Below are 21,794 nucleotides of genomic sequence, written 5' to 3' on the forward strand. Positions count from 1 at the left end.
AAAGGTAAACTCGCAGAGTGTATTGAGAGGAACCGCAAAAACACAATCATTTCAGAATTACAATAACTTGAGTATATCAGGAACAACACAGGAAAGGACGATCAAAAATAGATTAGGAACAGATGAAACACTTCAAAAACTTAGTAAGAGGGAGGAACAACACAAGTAGTGAGACAATGCATGTCTCTTATCATTCCTGACATCAGGGAGGCCCCCCAAAGAACTGTGCAATCCTAATCAAACAAGGGCCACTGAGACGGGAACTCAGTCCTCCAATAAAGCTAATCAATTGGGCATAAAAATTGTATACTGAAATGTCGCTGGTATTTAGAGAGCACTCAAACATGTATCAGCAAGGAAGATAATGCAGGAAGGTGACATTTTATGCCCACAAGAAACCAGGGCCATAAAATACATGCACCTGTAAGCTTTTGCCGGATTCCATTAACCAGCAACCAGACATTAATGTTATGGCAGACCATCTGGAGGGATTTCAACCTACATAAAGCATGCAAAATAACTCAGAACAAAGAAAATAAACACAGACTCAGAAATGTTGGAGGCATTCATAGTGGGAGGAAAAAAATAGCACATTAAAAAAATAGCACATTTTGCAATGGCGACGCACAAAACAAGTGACCATGCAGTTCTTCAAGTGGAACTAAGCATCCATTACAAACAGCGGAGACAGGTCACAACTGTAGCACACTCCAGAGGTATAAAGGAATACTCATTAATCAGGAAGATAAGATGGAATGAGCAGAAGGCCGCCTTATTAACTTAATGGAAATACGAACAGGAATGTATAAGTAACCATCCTAGCGTCAAATACACCATCTAAAACTGGGGAGCATGAACCCCTTCCATGAAAACAGCCCTTTGGGGAGGAGCAAAGAACATCTAAAGAGCAAATTCACCACGTGTTATAAAACCTGGCAAGACAATAAAAAGCTAAGTGAACTAACCAAGGATTTAAAACGGGTAAGAAGGGACCACCAGAAGACCAGAACACAGGTCACCAAGCACAGGTGCAGGGAACTCAATTTAGATCACAAACAGCTGATATGGAACTTAAAACAACAGAATCTTGAAGAAGAATGGATTAAAATCCATGAGCTAGCCAATAACCACAAACACCAGCAGTTCTGGTAATACATAGCCGGGTTAGAAAATGATAACGTGGATCGACACAACTCTGTCCCCGCCGAGGTATGGCTAAGTCACGAAGCTACTATTTACGCAGAAAGTAAAGGGTGCATTTACCAAACGAGCACAGAGGAGCGCCTAGTTGAGGATGCAAGCGGTGATGATGAGCATAGTTCAGAAGCTGGAGGCAAAGATCAAGATGGCCCCACTGTTCAGAAGATAATAAAAAAGATAAGAAAAGACGGGGCCTTTGTCCCAACGGACTTCGGGCAGGAATGTTCAGAGAAGACCTGGTATACTGGGGAGGAGTCTTATCCGCCCTATTCACTGAATGTCGCCTGCAAGCCAATGTCCCAGATTCAGGGCGTGTCTCACTGCTACAACCCATATTCAAGAAAGGCGATAATACTGAACCTAAAATCTATAGATTGATTGCCCTACTGGAAACTGAAAGGAAAGCTTATGCTAGCACCCTATTGGCAGAGTTGAAAAGGTGGATTGAAGACAAAGAAATCCTCCCCCATAACAAACAGGGTTTCTCGAAAGAGGGTCTACAATTGAAAACATAGTGACTGTTTCCTATCTAAGCCAGCAAGCTGAGTTAAAAAAAAAAAAAGTGTTTGCCTGCTTTGTCAACTAATCTGCGGCTTTCAATGTGGTCTCTCGACACAAGCTTTGCAACAAGCTAAGAGACTGGGACATCCGAGCCGGCCTCTTGAATGCTATCATCTCCCTATACAGAAAAACCTGGATAAAATATAATTAGCAAGCAACACAATAATAAAAAAGTGCTTTATAGTCCGGGGTCTAAAACAGGGCTGTGTTCTTGCCCGACTCTTTTTAACCTATATACAGCAGATCTAGGGAAGACGCTTCAAAACGCTAAACTCGCCAGTCCCAGAATAGGCCTCAACAAGTTTTAAATATTGCAATATACAGACAACCTGGTTGTGATGGATCACACCAAAATTGCCATCCAAAGGGGACTAAATGCTCTTAACATCTATAATAAGACCAAGGAACTGGTCATTAATCCACACAAGATTAAAGTGATGATAATTGTGCATTGCGCAAAAAAAACACTACTCAAATGGAAGGTGGGCAGTAAGACAATTTCTACCACAAAATCAAATAACTATCTTGGAGCATGGCTCAGCGATACCAGGAAAGTTTCCTTACACCTACAAAGAATGAAAAAGCGCAGTCAAGAATCTGTGCTTTGTGCAAACTCCACGAAAAATTGCATAGTCCAGCAAAAGTCCCAATAAGAAGAGTTATACAGTCCAAAATAAGGGAAATTGGGGGCTATGCACAGCAGGCATTCCCAGGCAAGATGGATATCATACTAGAGAAATCACAATGCCAGGGGTACAAATGCATATTTAAGCTACCAAAACACACCTGGATCAGCCTGATTCACTTGGAGTTTGGTCTTGCGCAACAAGACTATGAATGCCTGGGTATGCAGGTGAAATATTATTATCAAGTGCCCCAATTGGAAGCCTTAAGAGCATGCTAAAGCCCATTTATGAAGAGACAACCAATCCATGGAAAACCTATATGCAGGTATCATTGGAAACATGCAACGTGGTAACACAAAACTAGGGAAGGGAGGGCCTAAGCTATGTGGCTATCAAAAACACACTTAACAAACATATCTACCATTGTCATGGGAAGCAGACCTAGCAAACTGCACAGCACAGGGAGGCCTCCCGGGACCGATAACATATTATAAGGAGCATAAAATAAAGCTTTACCTGAAGCAAGCAGTGAGGAGGAATGCTTTAAAAACATTTAATTGGCCAGTCTAGTTCCCCTTCCAACCAAATAACCTAGGGGCACATGCATCAAGCAGTTTTGTCTTCGCAAATGGGCTGATTCACAGAATCGGACCATTTGTGAATGCAAAAAATGCTTTTCAGATGCAGCAAACACTATTTTGCGATTCGGAAACCTGTTACCGAATCACAAAATAGTTTTGCGATTCGCTCTTAGGAAGGGGCATGTTTAGGGTGTCCCTTCCTAATACCAAATCTCATCGGCATGAACAAATGTTTTGTAACCGAATGATGGTCGCAAAACATACGCAATTTACCACCTACTTAACGTAGATGGTAACCCATTCACAAATGGGAAGGGGTCCCAAAGGACACCTTCCCCTTTGTGAATGTTTGTAAAAGCACTTTTTAAGAGCAGCTAGTATGGTGGTCTACTGATCTCAGCAGGCCACAATCCTTGTGATTTTTGCAATTCCTAATGGATCGGAAACTGCGTCCTACCTCATTAATATTCATGAGGTAGGTCATTTGCCAACCATTAGGAATCGCAGAAAGTGTTCAAAACACTTTCATGCATGCCGTTTTCCGATTTCCTGAATGCGATTTACAAGGATTCGCAATTAGGAAATGGCTAAACGGATTATTGACACATCTGTCCCTAAACCCTGGATGAAAATCCCTGGCCTCTATAACTAGGTGCAGAATCTGTTACATTTAATCTGCTGCTTCCCCGGCCTGCTACAACAACGTCAGAAGCTAATAAAACCGATATGTCTATCTAATGGGGTTTGGACATGCAAAGAAGTGGTAACAGTTCTGTTCGCCAGCACTGCACCAACAGATTTGGCCAAATTTGGGAAAATATTGCTGAGTTGCATGTTCAGCTCTCTGATACAGAAGGTTCGGTCAATATCTGAAGAGCGTGTACAGTAGCAAAGTAAATAAACAGGAAATAGACTTGCTTTCCAATTTTAACATCAAACTCTCACACGACACGAGTCAAGTGACCTTAACCCCTTCAGCGCGGCGCGGATTACCGCACTGTGCTGAAGGGTTGGTGCGCGGGCGGGGCCATGACGGAGCGGTTCTGTCATCCGCACAGCGCAACTGATGCGCATGACGGAACCGCTCCATCATGCGCATCGAAAGGGTTAAACCTAGTGGTGTTTAGACACACAGGAGCCAATAAAAATGTCATTTTTGTTCTACACTTTCGCCACCCAATGGCTTTAAGATACTGAATCGGACATCCATGTTTTAATTGCCACTAAAATAATGCATTTTCTTTTTTAAAATAAACAAGTATTTTTAAACAATTTTACTATGGCATTGGGTTAGAATTTTGCTCATATTTTCTATTTACAAATGTATGAAATATTGCAAATGGTTTTAAGTAATTGTTCAATACATTTTCATTCATTCATTTGAGTTTTCTTCGTTTTAAACAAGTCTTGTATCTCTTTTTTGATATTGGTCTCGTAGGAATCGAGTATTTTATGGCTGGCTGGGGCCATATAAGATTTTTTTGATTTTAGACCCATTAGGGTTTCTTCCTCATTTGACTGTTGGTCGTCCACTATGATTACAAAGAAATTCCTCAACCAAAGGGCTCACATGAATAAAAAAAAAATCACTTCTGCTTCTAGGACGTTTGAATGGTATGTGAGGACAAAAGATGTCCCCTTTTGGCGGTTGTTGATTTCTATTTGACTCAAAGAATAATAGGATATTTTGATTAGAAGGTTCCATCATTTGTGATTTAGACTCCTGGTTTACTCTTGGATGTTAATGGATCTGAGCTTGTTGCCGCCCTTTCTCCTTTTTGTTTGTCATTTGCTAGCTAGAGGGCATGTCCCTAAAAATGGAACTTCAGATGCTGTTTGTGTTGGTTACATTGGCGCCGAATTGGCCTGTTGGCTATTAGATTGACACGGATGATTGGGTTGATAGCGTTCTCCGGCTTTCTTATTCCAAGTATCCAAATCGCTGCTAGCAGATGATGTTTCTGTTTCTGAAGATTTGTTGAGTGGCCTGTTTTGTCTTCTTTTAGCATACAGTTCAGCCCAATTATACACTTCAGCCAATTTATAGTCAATTTATAGTTTTTTTAATTTCCTATCTTTACGCTCATTTATTTCCTGAGTGTGTCTGGTCAGTTGGTTGTTGATATCAACTAAAGTCTTAGATCAATCTTCAGCGTTAATTTTTGATGAAAGTTTACTTTTAGGTTGATTGATTTTGCTGGTAAGTTCTTCCATTAATCATGAGAGTTCTACAATTAGAAGAATTCAATCCAGTGAACAGTTGTTCAGAATTCATACCACCTATCTATAAATTTAGAGTTGTTTTTGCATAACAATGGTTTTAACAAGAGTCTTAGTCACCTCTGTATCTGTTACACTTAATGTTATCTTATGAGGATGTTAGCATGTAACTGTTGACTTATCTGCCTCTTTGTTAAATACAGTAATTGTTTAATTTTGCTCTGAAACAAGCCTGTGCCGGAGGTAGTTGCTTCCACTTCTCCAGTTAGAGAGTGAATTATTTCCGCTCCATTATCAGAGTGTGCAAATGTATTCGCTCTTTTATCTGTTAGGTTAGAGATGTCGTCATAAGACATGGTTTCTGCTGGGAACTATGGGCCTAGATCAGATAAAGAAAATAGATTATAGCGGTTGGTTCAGGGACTGCATGACTAAATATAATCTGTATTCAAAATATCTAATTGTGGTAATATGATTGTCGACTCTTTGACGTGCATCATGGTTGCGCTTTGTGATAAGAATCATGTCACATGAATGTAAACATGGAAACAATCTGTATTTTAGGATAATTCAATGTTTGAAACAAATAAAATTCACATTTGAATCAAGGAATTTAATATGAAATGAACCACTAAAAATGGAACAATGATAAGCATCACTAACTAAGGGAAAGAAAAGAAAAATGTCCTCCATTTGGAAACAAGCAGTGCACTAAAAGGACGCCATACCTTGGGGGAGCGCATTTCTTATATAATAATACATGCTTCTGATCAGATAGCGCAAACTTGATGCATGCCAAACAGTCGAGAATCATATTACCACAGTTAGATATTTTGAATACAGATTATATACAGACAGGGAGTGCGTGAGCCAACCTCTATCATCCATTTTCTTTATCTGATCTAGGCACATAGCACCCAGCAGAAACCATGTCTTACAACGACATCTCTAACCTAACAGATAAAAGAGTGAATACATTTGCATACTCTAATAATGAAGCACAAAGAATTTACTCTCTAATCGGCGAAGTGGAAATGACAAAATTCCCGGCAGGGGCTTGATTCAAAGTAACATTAAACAATTATTATATTTAACAAAGAGGGACATGAGTCAAAGCTCACACGATAGCACCCTCATAAGATACCATCGATTGCAACATATGCCGAGGGGACTCAGAATCTCATTAAAACCATTGTTATGCAAAAACAACTCTAAATTTATAGATAGGTGTTATGAAATTCTGAACCAATGTTTACTGGATTTAGTCCTTCTAATTGAGAAGAATTCTCAAGGACATTGGAAGAACTGACCAGTGAAATCAATCAACTTAAAAGGGAACTTTCATCAAAAATAAACGCTGATGATTGATCTAAGACTTTAGTTGATATCTACAATCAATGACCAGACACACTCAGGAAATAAACAAGTGTAAAGTTAGGAAATTCAAGCGAGGTACTATTGACTATAAATTGGATGAAGTGTATAATTGGGCTGAAATGTATACTAAAAGAAGACAAAAAAGACCACCCAACAAATTTTTGGAAACAGAAACATCATCAGCTGGCAGACATGGGGACATGGTGTGGCGCTATTGGAGTGAGCAGCACAGCTTGTGAGTGCCGATTGACCGGCTGCCATCCAGCTGTATCCTGAGGCATCCAGAGAATAATTTTCCCCTCATGAGAACCCCCATAGGCAGCCTCAACAAAAAACCAATGTCAGGAGCAACACACCGCCGGGGCAGGTGATGGTGGAAACTGGAGAGTAGGAATAGCGGCCTCGCCCATGAGCTTTCCAAAATTGCGGAGCCCCTCAGAAGAACTGCAAGGACAGTGGGACAATACAGCAGTGCGTTTGGCAGAAGAGCGCTGCAGCCACTGACCAGATGGGTCGTGGGCATGGCCCCCTTAAGCAGACCGAGGCTTCGAAGTAAGGCCTGAACCAAGAGTTGGAGCGCCGAACCCCCGCCCCATGATAATTGCAAGGCAGAGCTAGAGAAGAGGTGAACGGGAGCTACTGGTGCAGCTTGAAGGAGCTCGACTGGTGAGCGAAGAAGACGGGACTCTAAGATACTGCAACCCCAGGAGGTGAGGCTGTCTAGCTGAGTGGTCGGAGGGAAAGCTTTGGTGGAGACAGCGTAGCCCACATGTTGAGACGCTGCACCAAAGAGAAGTGCTGATACTGCGGCACCTGGGGTAGACTTCTAAGGCCGGAGCAGATGGGAAGACACCGAAGGGCTCTCCTTGACATTGAGGACATTGTTGGGCCATTGCCCGGAGTATAGACGAAGGGCAGGGCCACCCTAGGATCGGGTCTGGAGACATAGTTCTGCACACGAGTGAGCACGGGAGTTGCGAAAGGTTTGGCCCCCACAAGAATAATGAAGCAGGCTGGCCCGCAATAGCACAAGAGTATGGGTGGGCGGAATTAGCGTAGTCACATTACGCAAATCTCCGCGAGATTGTAACAAATCTCCGTGAGCATGCGGAGATGCTTGTCCCACCGTTCGCGATGTGTTTTTGCTTGTTCGCGAGAAAATATATCGCTAACTTGCCAATGCGGTCACTAATGGGCGTGCCCATCTTGTTTTTTACTTGTCCCGCCCCCTTGCAATGGTTATTTCCTGTTCCGGGTCGCGTATTGCATGCTCGCACCCGCTTGTGATGCTTATTTCCTGTTCCGGGTCGCGTATTGCGTGCTCCTGCCCGTTCCCGATAAGTATTTGCTGTTCGGAGACGCGTATTACGTGTTTGCGATACTTTTTGCGTGCTCAGTCGAGAAATATCGCGCAAACGTGCCCATGCGGTCACAATGGCCGTGGCCATCTTGTTTTTCACTCTATTACCATGGTTCTGGGCCTGCTTTTCAATCCTTTGTTTCTGGAAACTTTTTTAAAATCCTTTTTATTTATTATCTATCTCTCTATTTTCCTACTTTTTCACTCTTTTTCTATTATCTGCTTTTTTAATTTCTTTTACTTACTTTTTTCATTCCTACCTTTTCTTCTCCGCCCCCTCGCCTACCCAGAACCATGGCAAAGGGCCACTGGGTTCGTAGTCAGAGCCGTGACTGCCTTCCTTGCGAAAGGCGGCGCCAACACGGGGTACAGCCACGGGCCTTATTTGGTGAGGTGGAGGTGGCCGTACTGTTTTTATTGTGCAGTGCCTCCTCCCCTTAACCCTGGCAGCAGGCGGCAGGCCTGGGTATGGGCTCCGGGAGCGTCGGCAGCGGTGGGGAAAGGTGCACCGGGCAGTGTTTCGCTGCTCTGGTGTCCGGCGCACCATTAACCGGTTGACGCACCGGTGGTCCGATATTCTGGACCAGGAGCAGGACCTGCTAGGAATGGAGGTCCCGGGGCTTTGTGAGTAGCTATTTAATATTACTACTTTGTGTTCTTCTGCTCTGTGTTATATATTGCAAATATATATTTTTTTCTGACCAGCAAGAATGCTGCTGCTTACATTGCAGGTAAATTACGTTTAAAAATCTTCTGTGATTATTATGACACAGGTGCTCGGCGCTACTAATCTTCCTTGTTTGCAACTTTACGCTCGCTTAGCGTGATTATGTAAGGGTTTCTTTTAGAGAACATAAGTTAGGTAATGCTAGAGAGACTCTAGTCTTTCCTTTGTCCTCCTGTCACTAAGAGATAGTGGTGGATTGATAGGTTTAGTTACTTATTAGTATGAGTTGGTAATTTTTTAGTGGTCTGCATGACACACCCTCTGTTACGTCACATGCTGTTGAGTGCTGCTTACCTGAGTCCTTATTCAAACCTTCTGGAGTTTGTTTAGTGAGTGGTAATAGGCTTAGCACTAGCAGAACATCAGAAGCAACCAACCAACAATTTGGTGTATGCAAAAATGTAGGCTTGTGTCCTCCATCTATGCATTTTTGAGGACTAAAATTAATGGAAATGCAGACTTAGTGAACAATTGGCCCGTCTGGAATAGGTGGGCTAGGTCAGGTGGTACTTAGGCTTAGTTAGTATTCTGGAATCAGAATGGAACACTGTTGGTCCGCGAATCCCCCGATACTACTCGTCAACCAGATTAGATAGGTCAATTTTATTGCAATTGATGTTTCCATAAATGATTTTTTGACCGTTTGAAAAAATATTTTATTTGTTTCACACCAATCATCAATGTTTGTCTCTTTCTTTCTTATATCTTTCATGATCAGCATCCAGGCGCAAGAAGACGGGGTCGGAGTCAGCGGGATCAGCTGGAGAACACCAGGGACAGGACCAAGACCGCTCCTCTGTCGAGGGCTCTGCTGCTGGCCTCAGTAAGTCTTCCTGTTGTTAATATTAATAAATATTATTCCCTAACTTTTACTGCACCTTATTTTTTCCGAATTATCTGTTTCCTAATGCTATTTTTACCAGTTCTTCTTCAATCTAGACTATCTGTTTCTAAATTCTTGTTATTCCTGCCTCTGCTATGACTCTCTGTACTACTACTATTAGTCTGTCTGTAGCTAAGCTTGACCAGTTGGCCACTAATAGCTCTAGCCATTGAGTCCAGTCCTTTGGGTTGTCCTCTTATGCTACTTCTAGTCTTCTTAATCTTGAGGCTTTTTGACAATTCCCACCAAACAAAATGTCCAACCAGATTTTACTATTTTTAATAGGATAGGACATACTACTACTGTTGTAGGGATTCTGCACATACAGAACTTTGCACAAGAAAATAGGACGTTGGTGATGGGAGCTTGGACCTTCCTCACACCTCAATCAGAACCCACCATAATCCCCTGACCGACTAGTTATAGTGTCTCATTACTATTAGCTCTCTGAACCCCCCCAAGATACCCAATGAGTAGACAACCCAGAACATAACACTCCCAACCTCTCAGTCGCGGAAGCAATGCACACCCTTTCGCTCACTCACTCGTGTAAGTCCACACCAAATACCACCGAGTCTATGTAAGTTCAAACGGTTTATGTTCAACTGACAAGCTCTGTACGTTATTCTATGATGCAGCACCAACAGCAAAATGCATAAGATTAAAACAATAAACATTGTTACACTTAGTTACACTTACAACAACTACAAGTCCATAGAAGACAAAAGGCGAAATCATGATAACTGAACAGTGATGGAAGAACCACCCTTCCCCTGGTAGGAATATAGTTTATATAAAATTATAAATGAAGATCTCTGAGCGAATTCTGGGAACCCCTCACCTTAGAAGAACCTAGTACTGGTTACATCATAAGCTCTGCAAAGCTCTGGTTTGTAGGAAGGAAACTTCCATCTGTTATGAGAAATATGGTGCGTGTTAGTATATTGCAAGCATTTCTCATTCGTGCCAAAAAGTGTAGCATTTTTATGGATAAGCAATATGGACTAACACCAGAACTCCATAACAAACTGGCTTGTTTTTCAACCTTGTACGCAACCCTCAGACAGTAGCAGTATGAGCTCATGTGGGCTCAAACATCTTACACAACAAGCTGCGAGGTATGGTGAGCAAAAATAAAAGACACAAAGCTAAAATGTTTGCATGGCTCGGGCTAACTAAGCAAAGACTAGAATGACCCTAGGGACCATATAACACTACTAGTGTCTACTCTACCACCTGATTTGTACTAGTGATGTATGTTGAATATGTATGTATTAACTTTTTTTTTCAATCTTCCTAGTGAAAAATAGGGGGAGGTGTATATGGCGTGTGTAATGTTTTTTCTAGGCGTAACTCCGACCACCAGTGCCGGGTCCAGCAGCGAAGGCGATGCGGCTGCTGAGGGAGGAGAAGATGCAGCAGTTGCAAGAGGAGCTGCTGGGAGTGAGCCAGCAGCAGTGGCGGGCGGTGGTAAGTTATACTCCTAATCCTTACTTATTGACATTACACTCACTGCAAGGGTGTACTGCATACTGTACTTTTGAGACTTATTAAATAAGAAGTTGTTGTGAACGGTTGAAGAAGACACCCTTTACTTAGCATTAGCAAAAGCATTAGCTGCTGGAGTGTTGAGTAACCAATGGCCTTTTCTATCTGACTTCAACTCAGCTGTGAAAGTTTTATGGAGAAGACTAAAAGTCAGATCAGATGACCTTGATGGATGGGTTGAACAAAAAGGGAAAGAAGGGTGGAAGGATGAAGGACGGGCGAAATTTAATATTTATGACTGGCAGAGAAGGATATGTGGGATGCATGCATGCATAGGTGGCTGATAGGAATCAGATGCATGGGTGGTTGAATGCCTGAAACTCCCACAAATGTTAGAGGCCAAGTAAGTGGGAGGATAGATACATACCTCAAATGTTATGTACTGTGCTAGTGCTACGGTGCCACTATGTGTAGAATTAATTTGTCTTACTGCTTTGCTAAGAGTTTATTTTACAATAGTCTTGTTTTTTCTTCTTGATATAGCTACTCCTTCGAAATGGAAACCGGACAGGAAGGAGTTGGCAGCCAAGGCCTGGACCTGGAAGCTGGAGACCATACAAACGGAATACCGGCGGCTGGTGGCTATGGCGGAGGAGGCGGTAGCAGCTGCAGCCTCCTCCAATGCCCCGGGCCCCAGCGACCCCCCACCAGTGTTACGGCACCACCGTCTGGCAGCCGCCCACCAACGCGCATCTTTTAATAGCACTGCTGCCCCCCTCCCCTGTGGATGCAATTGCCACGCATTGAAGTGCCGCGTGGCCCGTCTAGAGGAGCAAGTTTGTGTCCTCCTGGAGGAGCAAGCCCACCGATAAACAAACCCTGTTAACTGCCCCTTTTTTTATTTCTTCTATTGGTGGGTGGGAATCGGGCATTGAGGTTCACATTATTTGGACAATTGGACATTTTTGCTCCAGACATTGGTTGGGGTTAGGGAGAGAGGTGGGTCAGGTGTTGTTGTGGGATTTTTTTACATTGTTTATTTTTTTTTAGGGGATTAAATTATATATTTATACTTTACATACGATGTTGTTAATGTTTTGTGGGTGGGGTTACCGTTTTACATCACTCTGTTTCCTTGCTGGTGCAGGGACACAGCCAGTGTTTGATTTAAATAATTGGTTGAGTTTGTAAGACACAAACAAATAGATGCGGTACTCCTCACTGAGTGACTTGTCCTACTAGTACTGTCAGTCTCTCCTCCTAGTCTATGCATTCTGCAACTGGACTCAAAGGGGTGTGTGAAATAGAATTAATGAAAACATTTCCATTATTAATTATGCCTCCCCCAATCTTCTTCTCTTACCTGTGCTTGATGTTTAACTTAGGCACAGCGGTGGCTGCATGGTAATGATGGTTTTCTTTCCAATCATGCCATGGTTGTGGTGGTTGTAGTAGTAGACACTGGCAGTAGCATTTGCAAAAAAAAGAAAATGAGACAGTCAGTCGCCTGAGAGAGACTGTTGGAGGATTAGTAGAACAAAGTACAGTACAGAACTTACTGTCAAACAATAATATGCAAATATACAATAAAACATAATGGTGGCGGGGAAAGCAAAGTACATAGAGTTACAAACTCTAGTTGTGTTGAGTGACTCGACTAGGCCTACAGTACACTCGACACAAGCGTAACCGTTAGTGCTGTGTAGGAGGATGACAACAAATCCAATCGATGCCGGCAATTAATGCTGATGGATAAGGTTCCTTTGGTAAAAAAATTACCTCGCAAATATACTGCTCATGGGTGGGCAAGCAGAAGAAGATCCTCGCCCTGCCTTGAAATTGAATTAGTGTTGCTTTTGCCACATCCGCCCCAGCAAGCGTGTGATAAATTATTGGTGTCCATTTAATTTAGTCACACCTCAATAAGTCACACAGCTCGGGGAAGAGGGTTAGGGTTTGATGAATGGTTGGGAAGGGTGGTTTGGGGAAGGTTTGACAAAGAAAAACAGTACGCATGGACAACAACAAAAGAAAACACCATCTTGGCAGACGACTATATCCATAAATCTGTTAAGGGAGAAAAAGGAAATGCATGATGATAACTTGATGGTTAAGGAAGTACTAAGTAACTACTACTAGAGAATTAGACAGTACAGGACAGCGGTATATTATGCAATTTGCCTTGCCTGTCTGCCCTCCGAGAGACCCGAATTACATACTGTTTCTGTTCTGTTGTACCGGCCTGGGCTTACTAATAAAGATAGCAAAGAAAATTCAAAAATAGCTGTAGGGATGAATTGAATTATAAGCAGAGACCAAACATACTAATAACAACAACACACAATAGTAATGATTGAAGACAAAAAATGAATCAAATTATTTAAAAGATGATGAAAGTTGATACTGTTACTGTATGTTATCCTGGTCAAAATGGGGAGTTGCATCTCGGCATTCCTCTTGGTCCTCCCTTCCATGGACGCTCTGGCCATCAATCCTGAGTGATGCCACTGCCTGCCTAGCAGATGTAGATTCATTGGTAAGGTAAGTGTGAGATGTTTTTCCCAGTATAGCACAGGGTAAGGGCTGGCCTGTAATTGTAGATGGAAAAACAAAAGGGATATTAAACAATCAAGTAGAAAGAAAAATGCATAAATTACGGTGGAGTGCAACAAAAACACTTTCAGAGGAAGCATGGATACATCATCTCTACTCTGTCTGTTTCCAGCACTAACCTCCAACAACAACAGGACAGAGCAGGCCCACGGCACCCGCCATGACTCACCCTCCATTTAGCGTACTTTTTTTTTGGACAGAGGCAGACAAAGCACATATACAGCAACATAGCATTTTACAAATTAAGTGACTAAATCAATGCACTGCTCTCAGTCATACCACCACACTCGACTCCACCACTACACAGACATGGAGGTCTGCATTGGTTGTTGTTAACTTGTTTACCTTTCATGCCACTCATGAAACGCCCTGAGTAATTCCATCAATCATCTTGGATCCTACTGAGTGAATGCGAAGATATTATGTCACTGTGGTCATCATCATGGTGTTGTCCAACTCAGTGTGCATTGTACAGATTGAGCTCCCTTTCCCTATTCAAAATGCAATGGATCTGCCTGCAGTAGAAGTACAAATTTGTTATTAAAAAACAAGAAGGAAAACAAACATTGCCTTGAGTTACTTTCAGTGTGTAGATTAGATATTAGTACACAATGAATTAACTTCATGCACTACAAACAACAATACAAATCACTCAGTCAGCGTCCAATGCATGTCATCATTCATTACCTGTTCCTTCTCATCTTCAGTTAATGGACAGTCTCTCTCGGCTCGGAAAGGAGGATAGCTATAGTAGTCATCATCATGTTCCACTTCTTTTGGAGGGACTCAACGAGGCAAGATTTTCATTTTTCTCCTATTATGCTAATCATCGGGCTTGAGGGCAATACATTTAGGGCGATTCAGGAGGATGGAGGAGCAGGACTCGGAGGAGTGGACTGAAATGCAGAAAGCTGAAACTCATATATGGCAATAAAAGACTAGAAGACGGTGGTGAAGGATTTGTTGTGATTTGAAGTTTCCAACCAGAAAGACAGACACACAAATAAAAGTAAATAAGGGAGGAAGACAGCAAGAAGTGGAAGACTAGTTGTCAGGGAAGTATAGCTTGTCTTCAAACTTTGGAGGTTCAACCAGAAGTAGGTAATCATCATCTAACATGCGACTTCTGTCACCTGAGCCGCTGTCCTCATCTTCCTGCGTTGATTCATGTATTGTGTAATTCGGTGGTATAAAGTGCTGATTCATTTTGATCATGGTTAACCTCTCCACATTTTTGGGTGAGAGACTGGTCCTTCTCACTATTACAATGGAACCAGCAGCACTGAAAACACGTTCAGAAGAGACACTTGCGACAGGGCAAGCCAGATAGTTTATCGCCAGCCTGCTGAGCAGTAGCCATTGACCCCTTTTCCCATACCAATACCGCAATGGGTTTTGATCAATGTACACCTCTGTTGGGTCATCCAGATAGGCCAGGACCATCCGCTCAATGTTCAGGGGTGCTACACTTTGTTCGGCCTCTTTTTTCTTTGCATCAGCACTGGACCTAGCAAGTTTGTGCTGTAAATACCAATGCTTTAACGATTTTACTGGGGCCGATGATCCGGTTCTTGCTGTTGTTGTTATTGTTGGTGAGTGTTCTGAGCCAAACACACTGCCCTCAGGCTCCGCAGTTGAACTTGACACCGCATGGCCCGCTGCAGTACTTGTTGTTGCTTTATGTAGCGGGCTTTTAATTACCAGCTGTTCCTACTTACTGGCTGCCTCAGCTATCCAAGTTTTGTACCGGGCAACATCCACTTCTGAAAAAGGAATTTATGTCTTACTTTTCAGTGCCGATTTGGACCATGGATCCAGAATTGTGGCACAAATGCAATGTTCTTGTGACAAAATCTTATTTGGCACCCTTGCTTTGTCAGCTAAGCGACGGGATAAGCTCTCCACCAACTCATATGCTTCTTTTTTTTCCTCTACACCTTTGTACGCTTCAGACACCTCCTTCAGCTGTTGCTCTAGCATGTGCAACAATGGGATAGCTTGGGCCATAGTACAGTCCTCCTTGCTGACTTCACGTGTGAAGACCTCGAAAGGAAGAAGCATCTCAGTCAGGCATTTAACTAGGCACCATTGGTCCATCTGAAGGGTCATACCTTTCACAGTAGAATCCCCTCTTCGCATGACATATTCATTGATTGGTCTGTATTGCTCAAACAGACGGTCAAGCATGTAATACGTTGAGTTCCAACGTGTTGTCACCCCCTGGATGAGTGCTTTGATTGCCATTCTATAGTCACATTGAATGATTCTCAGCTGCTTCCGAGCTTTAAAAGAATGGCTGAAATGAGTGCATATTCTTCGGCAGGTGGTCAGTAAGTTGCTGACTACGGCTTCTTTTTTCAGAAAGTCTTGAACTATAATGTTAATGCAGTGTGCCAAACACAGGACCATGAAATAGGAACCAAGCTCCATGGCCTTAAGTACCAATCTTAAGCCCTCTTGGGCGCAGCCATTCAAAGACCTTGCTGTGAAACTCTTCCAAAATGTTTACAGCGGTATGAGATTTCTCCATGGCGAACATGGCTACAGTTGCTTGTTTCTGAGCAGCAATTAAAAATCTCAGCTGTGTCAACAGCACCTACTTCAGATAGCTTATCTCTAACCCCCACAAAAGAGACCCAGTGTGTAGTGATGCACATGTAATCAGTGGCTTGGCAACTGGTCCATATGTCTATTGTCAGGTGGATATTGTGAACAGCACTCTGTTGCAAAGCTTGTCCAAGCAATTTCTAGCACATCGTGATGTAGTGCTGGAACAGCAACTCTGGCAAAATAGGACCGGCTGGGAACCTTCCATTTAGGGCAGATGGCTGACCCAAATTCAAGGAAACCCACCCCTTCCACAAATGAAAAAGGGAGAAGGTCCAGCGCTAACATTTTAGCCAGCTTCGCATTGTACAACCATGCCATTGGGTGGTTGCGTTGGTGCTGCCCCTCCAACCTAAGCATGCTCTCAATGGTAGGCTGGATTATTTTCCTTTGTGATGCAGCTGTTTTCTTGAACCCAGTTAGGCTCAACGATGCACTTTTTTTCATTGCAGTACTCGTTCGCCTTGGTGTCTCAGTATGGCTCTTACTGCCGTGCCACTGAGATGTTGCTGACGATGTGGGCGGTACCACTACACTGCTGAGGACAGGGCTAGAAATGTCTCCCTCTTGCTCACCTTCCACCGCGATCATATCTTCCCCTAATTCTTCATCCCCAACAACAGCAATGGGTTAAATTTTACTTTTTTCTAAGCGAAGTAGGTGAGCCTCCCACTGTGGTGTATTTTGAGATGACTTGTTTGGCCTCTGGTACCATAGTTTGTACCAAGCTCACCCCGCCTAACAGCATGTCAACAAATTGAGCTTATAGCAATGTTCTCCTCCTTACTGCTAAAGAAGTCCCAAACTGGGGAGGAGAACTTTCTGGCTCTGCTGGATGTGCCACTTTCAATACCAGATGAACAGGAGGGTGGGCTTGGAATGTGATTCTGTGCAGCTACACTACCACTACCTACTGGGGTGGTGGTTGAGCTGAATGTAGGTCCCTGCCGGGCCTTTGCAAATGCAAATATGGAAGCTGGAGGTTGTGGTGGTGTTACCTGTGTTGGTGGTATCCATGCTACATCCCTCGCAGCCATTTTGGATAGGGTAATAATGTTGGTCTCCATCTCCTTTGGGCCGGGAGTGATGTTCGTGATGACTGGCTCGTCATCATCATCATCTTTTTTTCACAAGCCTTGTCTTGTGGCGTGCATCACTCTCAGACTAAGCTGGTGGCTTTCAAGTGGCATCTCCATCATCAGAAGCGGGGCTTGAAGAAGAAGATGATGGACTAACCCTCCTTTTCCTTGCTGGAGGTTTGAAAGACAATGGATCTTCTGAAACAGTGGCTTGCTCCACTTTGTCTGCAGGAAGCTTGATTTCCTGAAATGCCCCTACTTTAAGAGGAACAACTACTATTGTGGGCTGTTGTTGTGGCTGTTCTTGCTGCTGTTCTTGCGTCTGTGGCTGTTCTTGCAGCTGCTGCTGTACTTGCAGCTGCTGCTGTTCTTGCGGCTGCTGCTGTTCTTGCGGCTGCTGCTGATCTAGCGGCTGCTGCTTTTTTTGTGGCTGCTGCTGCTGCGCCTGCTGCTGCCCACTTATCTGCTGAGTTTCAACCTGCGTTGATTGTGTACTACTTTGTGATAATGACATTTTAACATCGCTGCTCGCTACCTCTGTGACACTCATGGGCTTTGGCCAAGGTTGGTGGGGCTGGCCCGCTGAAACAGAGCTGCTGCTCCCAGCTTGGTCCCCAGACAACTCTGCTGCAGGCGTAATGTTCGTTTTTACCCCCCAAAAAACGAGGTGGCACACCTGTCTTGGTAAGTGCCACTTCCTTTTTCTGTTCCTTCTCCTCACTGACAACTTTCTTGGTACTGGAGGACCTGTTATCTTTCTTTGGGCCCATCTTCTTCAGTTGTCAGCAGGACGCAGGTCCACAAGATGAAGAGATGTCTGTGGTCACATGTGGACGCGACGTGGTGCGCAGCAGGACTTCTGTCTGGCAGTACAAAGGGTGAGGATCATGACACCTCCTCCTCCTAAAAGCAAAGAAGCCAGGAGAACATCAGTGAAATGTTGCATTTGTTGTTGTGGTTCAATTACTACTAGTACAATCAAACAAATAAAAGATATAGTGTAGCCATTTGTGAGACTTTGTCAAGAAGGGCTTTCATGGTGTACTGTGTACACTACACTCTCAGGAAGGATAGGGAAGAAGAAGAACAACAAAAATACAAATGTAATGGCAGTGGACCCTGTTTGGCATTACATTTTTTGCTCATCACATCATTCAGGGAGCTGCTGCTGGCAAAGGGGATGGATGGAAGCAGTAAGCCAAGAGGAAAATCATGCAGGCCTATATGGCAAATGCAGCACACTAATAACTCCCACCAGAAATGGCCACCAGCCACATGGACACTCACAAATCACAAGCAACAAGCAGGAGGCATGGAAAACAATGTACTGACAAAAGGCCTATAATAGCCAGGCAAACGATGCATGATAAACCATACTGCTTTGCTTCTAATGCAATAAAATGCAAAAACAAAAATACACACGGCTAAACAAGGTCTGCAAGGTACACAACAACACACCACACACAACAAAGGCATTTATTTAACACACACCCAAAAACAGAAATACCCCCAAAAAAGCACATTTTGCAATTCAATCCAATGCCGTCCATGCCCTAAATGGTGTTTATATTCAACAGAACACACAGAAACCGTTGTTTCATGCACCTGTGACTACCTCTGAGTCTACTGGATGAAAGGCCTGTTGGCAGACTAGGCCCCAACCTTGCAGGCCTATGGCAAAAGCACACTACCGGGCTTCAAAATGGCCACCAACCACATGGTCAGGACCACACAACTACAAGAAACTGAAGACAGACAATGCAGGCCTATTGCAAAAAGCACACTGCATGTCTTCAAAATGGCCGCCAGTCTCATGGCCAGACCCACAACAACAGGAAGCCTAGGCCACAAAGGAATAACATGCAGGCCTATATGGCAAAAGCAGCACACTAATAACTCCCACCAGAAATGGCCACCAGCCACATGGACACTCACAAATCACAAGCAACAAGCAGGAGGCCTTGAAAACAATATACTGACAAAAGGCCTGTAATAGCCAGGCAAATGATGCATGCTAAACCACACTGCTTTGCCTCTATTGCAATAAAATGCAAACACGAAAATCCACAGGGCTAAACAAGGTCTGCAAGGTACACAACAACACACCACACACAACAAAGGCATTTATTTAACATACACCCAAAAACAGAAATACACCAAAAAAACACATTTTGCAATTCAATCCAATGCCATCCATGCCCTAAATGATGTTTGAAATAAATTTAACACATATCAATGGAACAGTTGCTTAATCATGCACCCACCCATGACTAGCTCTGGGCCTACTGGCTACCCACAACAATTTTTAAAAAAATGATAAGTACCAAAATTGTAGTTGCAGCAACTGCAATGCTCCAATCAAACAAACAACAACACCAACTTACTTGTAAAATATCAAATTCAAAAGTCCTCAAATCCAATGATAATGATGCAGCAGACACAAAGAGTGATCCTTCCAGCTCAAAATCCAAAGGCAGAATGAACAGGAGATGGACAAAGCATTGGGAGGAGCCTGCTGGACAGGAACAGGAAGTTGGAGACTCTGTGGCACATCCTCCCTCTCCCCCCAAAAAGGACTCCTTGCACAAAAAAGGACAGCCAAATGTCAATATGAGGAGTTTTTTTCATCCAAATCATCATTTACAGAAGGTTTTATGCTGCTCGAGATATTATTGTTCTCCAGATTGAAACTTTTGCGTGTTCGTACATCGCAAGCTTCACCACACATCCGCCATGTATCGGATGGCGGTCCAAATGAGGTGTTCGCGATCGCACGCTCTCTCTCGCTATGGTGAATGACGTGTTCGTGATTGTTGACTCTCGCGGTGTCCGATGGCGCGATGAATGACGTGTTCGCAATCGCAAACTCTCGCGGGATAGCGCGTCCGGCTACCAACATCTCGTGGCACAGGCGAACAGATCGGAAAACTCGTCGGTGTAAGTAGGGATCCCGGTAAGTCGACCGTGCACGCCAGAATGCATTTTTAAAGCGCCAACATGAAAAAAATCTCCGCTATGCTGCGGATCCCGGAAATTTAGATATTTCCGCGTTCTCCGCGGGTTGCAAAAATGCCTAAATGTCGCAAATTCCGCGAGCGGAACAGAATTTACTGCCTACCCTTACACAGGAGTACTGTCAACAGAGGCCTGGATTGGCCTAGGACAGAGTGCTCCAGAAGGAGACGGCTGATGAAGCCCAATGTTGCAAAGCCCGAACGTAGCCTAAGAGAGGGCTGAGAGTATAACTAATGCGAAAACCCACTGAGGGGTAAAAGAGAAGGCACAGCTCTGGGCATCCAGGAAGCCAGAACTTGTAAAAGAGGGTATCTCCGAGGCAGAAGCAAAGAAATAACTAAAACCACATGAGATAGAGTGCCGGGCCTACTGTAGGGCTCCTTATTAACAGAAGGGCAGGAAGGTCGCAAACAGACCAAAAGACGGCAGAGAAGCGTGCGCTGTACAGAGAGAAGACTAGCAACTGTGGCCTCATTGGGCATCTGTAGTAGGCCATAATCCTTCCTGCATATCTCCGGAGAGAGGGCAGAACTTGGGCCATGAGCAGCACTCCCAATACTAGTTAGGCTGCGAACTCACCCTCTCACAGCGTATGCCAACCGGACTTGTACACTGAAAAATTCTGCACAGGAAAGTGGGCCTGGCAGGGTGCAATAGCAATTAGCGCCTATAGTCTGGAGAGCTGAAACCCCTGGAAAGAAGGCACAAAAATAATAGGATCAGCACCTCCCTGGAGGGAAAGTGGGGGAAAGTGCCAAAGAAGCAGGACAAAAATGAAGCCTCGGCTGAAAGAACGACAGAGAAGAATGAGAACCCTCAGTCTCAAACGGAGCGTCCACAAGATCCACCATTGCAGGACATTCTGCAGGCCATAACCACATCCAGTGAAGCCAGGAGGGCAATATATACTCCATAGGTACAGATTTGGGAATCCCTAGAGAAGATCACAAGCGACTGATGGAGAGAGTTTTGACCCACGAGCTCCAGCTCTCAGAAACCTGTCCAGAAATAGGAGCAATGAATAAGCAATTGGCTGCCCTTGAGACAAAAGTGCGCACACTTGAACTACAGGTGGAAGACGCTGAAAACAGGTCCCACAAAAAAACATTTTCATAGTTGGACTGCCCAAGAAAGTGGAAGGCACCAACCTGTTAGACTACCTGGAGAACTGGATACATACAGATGTAGCACCGGAAGGACTGTCGGAGTTTCATGCATTAGAGAGAGCCCACTGAGTACCGGCGAGACCACCTGTGCCCAGAGCCCCCCACGAGTAGTGATAGCAAAGCTTCTCCACTGCAAAGACAGGGACCATATATTAGTTCAAGCACAAGAAAAAGGAGATATCAAGATGAATAATGCAACAGTATGACTCTTTCTGAATTTTCATAGAGAGGTGCACAGACAACGGGGCTCGTTCCAGAGCGTGAAGCAAAAACTCAGCCAACTGAACTACA

This window comes from Triturus cristatus, chromosome 6 (genome assembly GCF_964204655.1).
Source record: "Triturus cristatus chromosome 6, aTriCri1.1, whole genome shotgun sequence".
Lineage (NCBI taxonomy): Eukaryota > Metazoa > Chordata > Amphibia > Caudata > Salamandridae > Triturus > Triturus cristatus.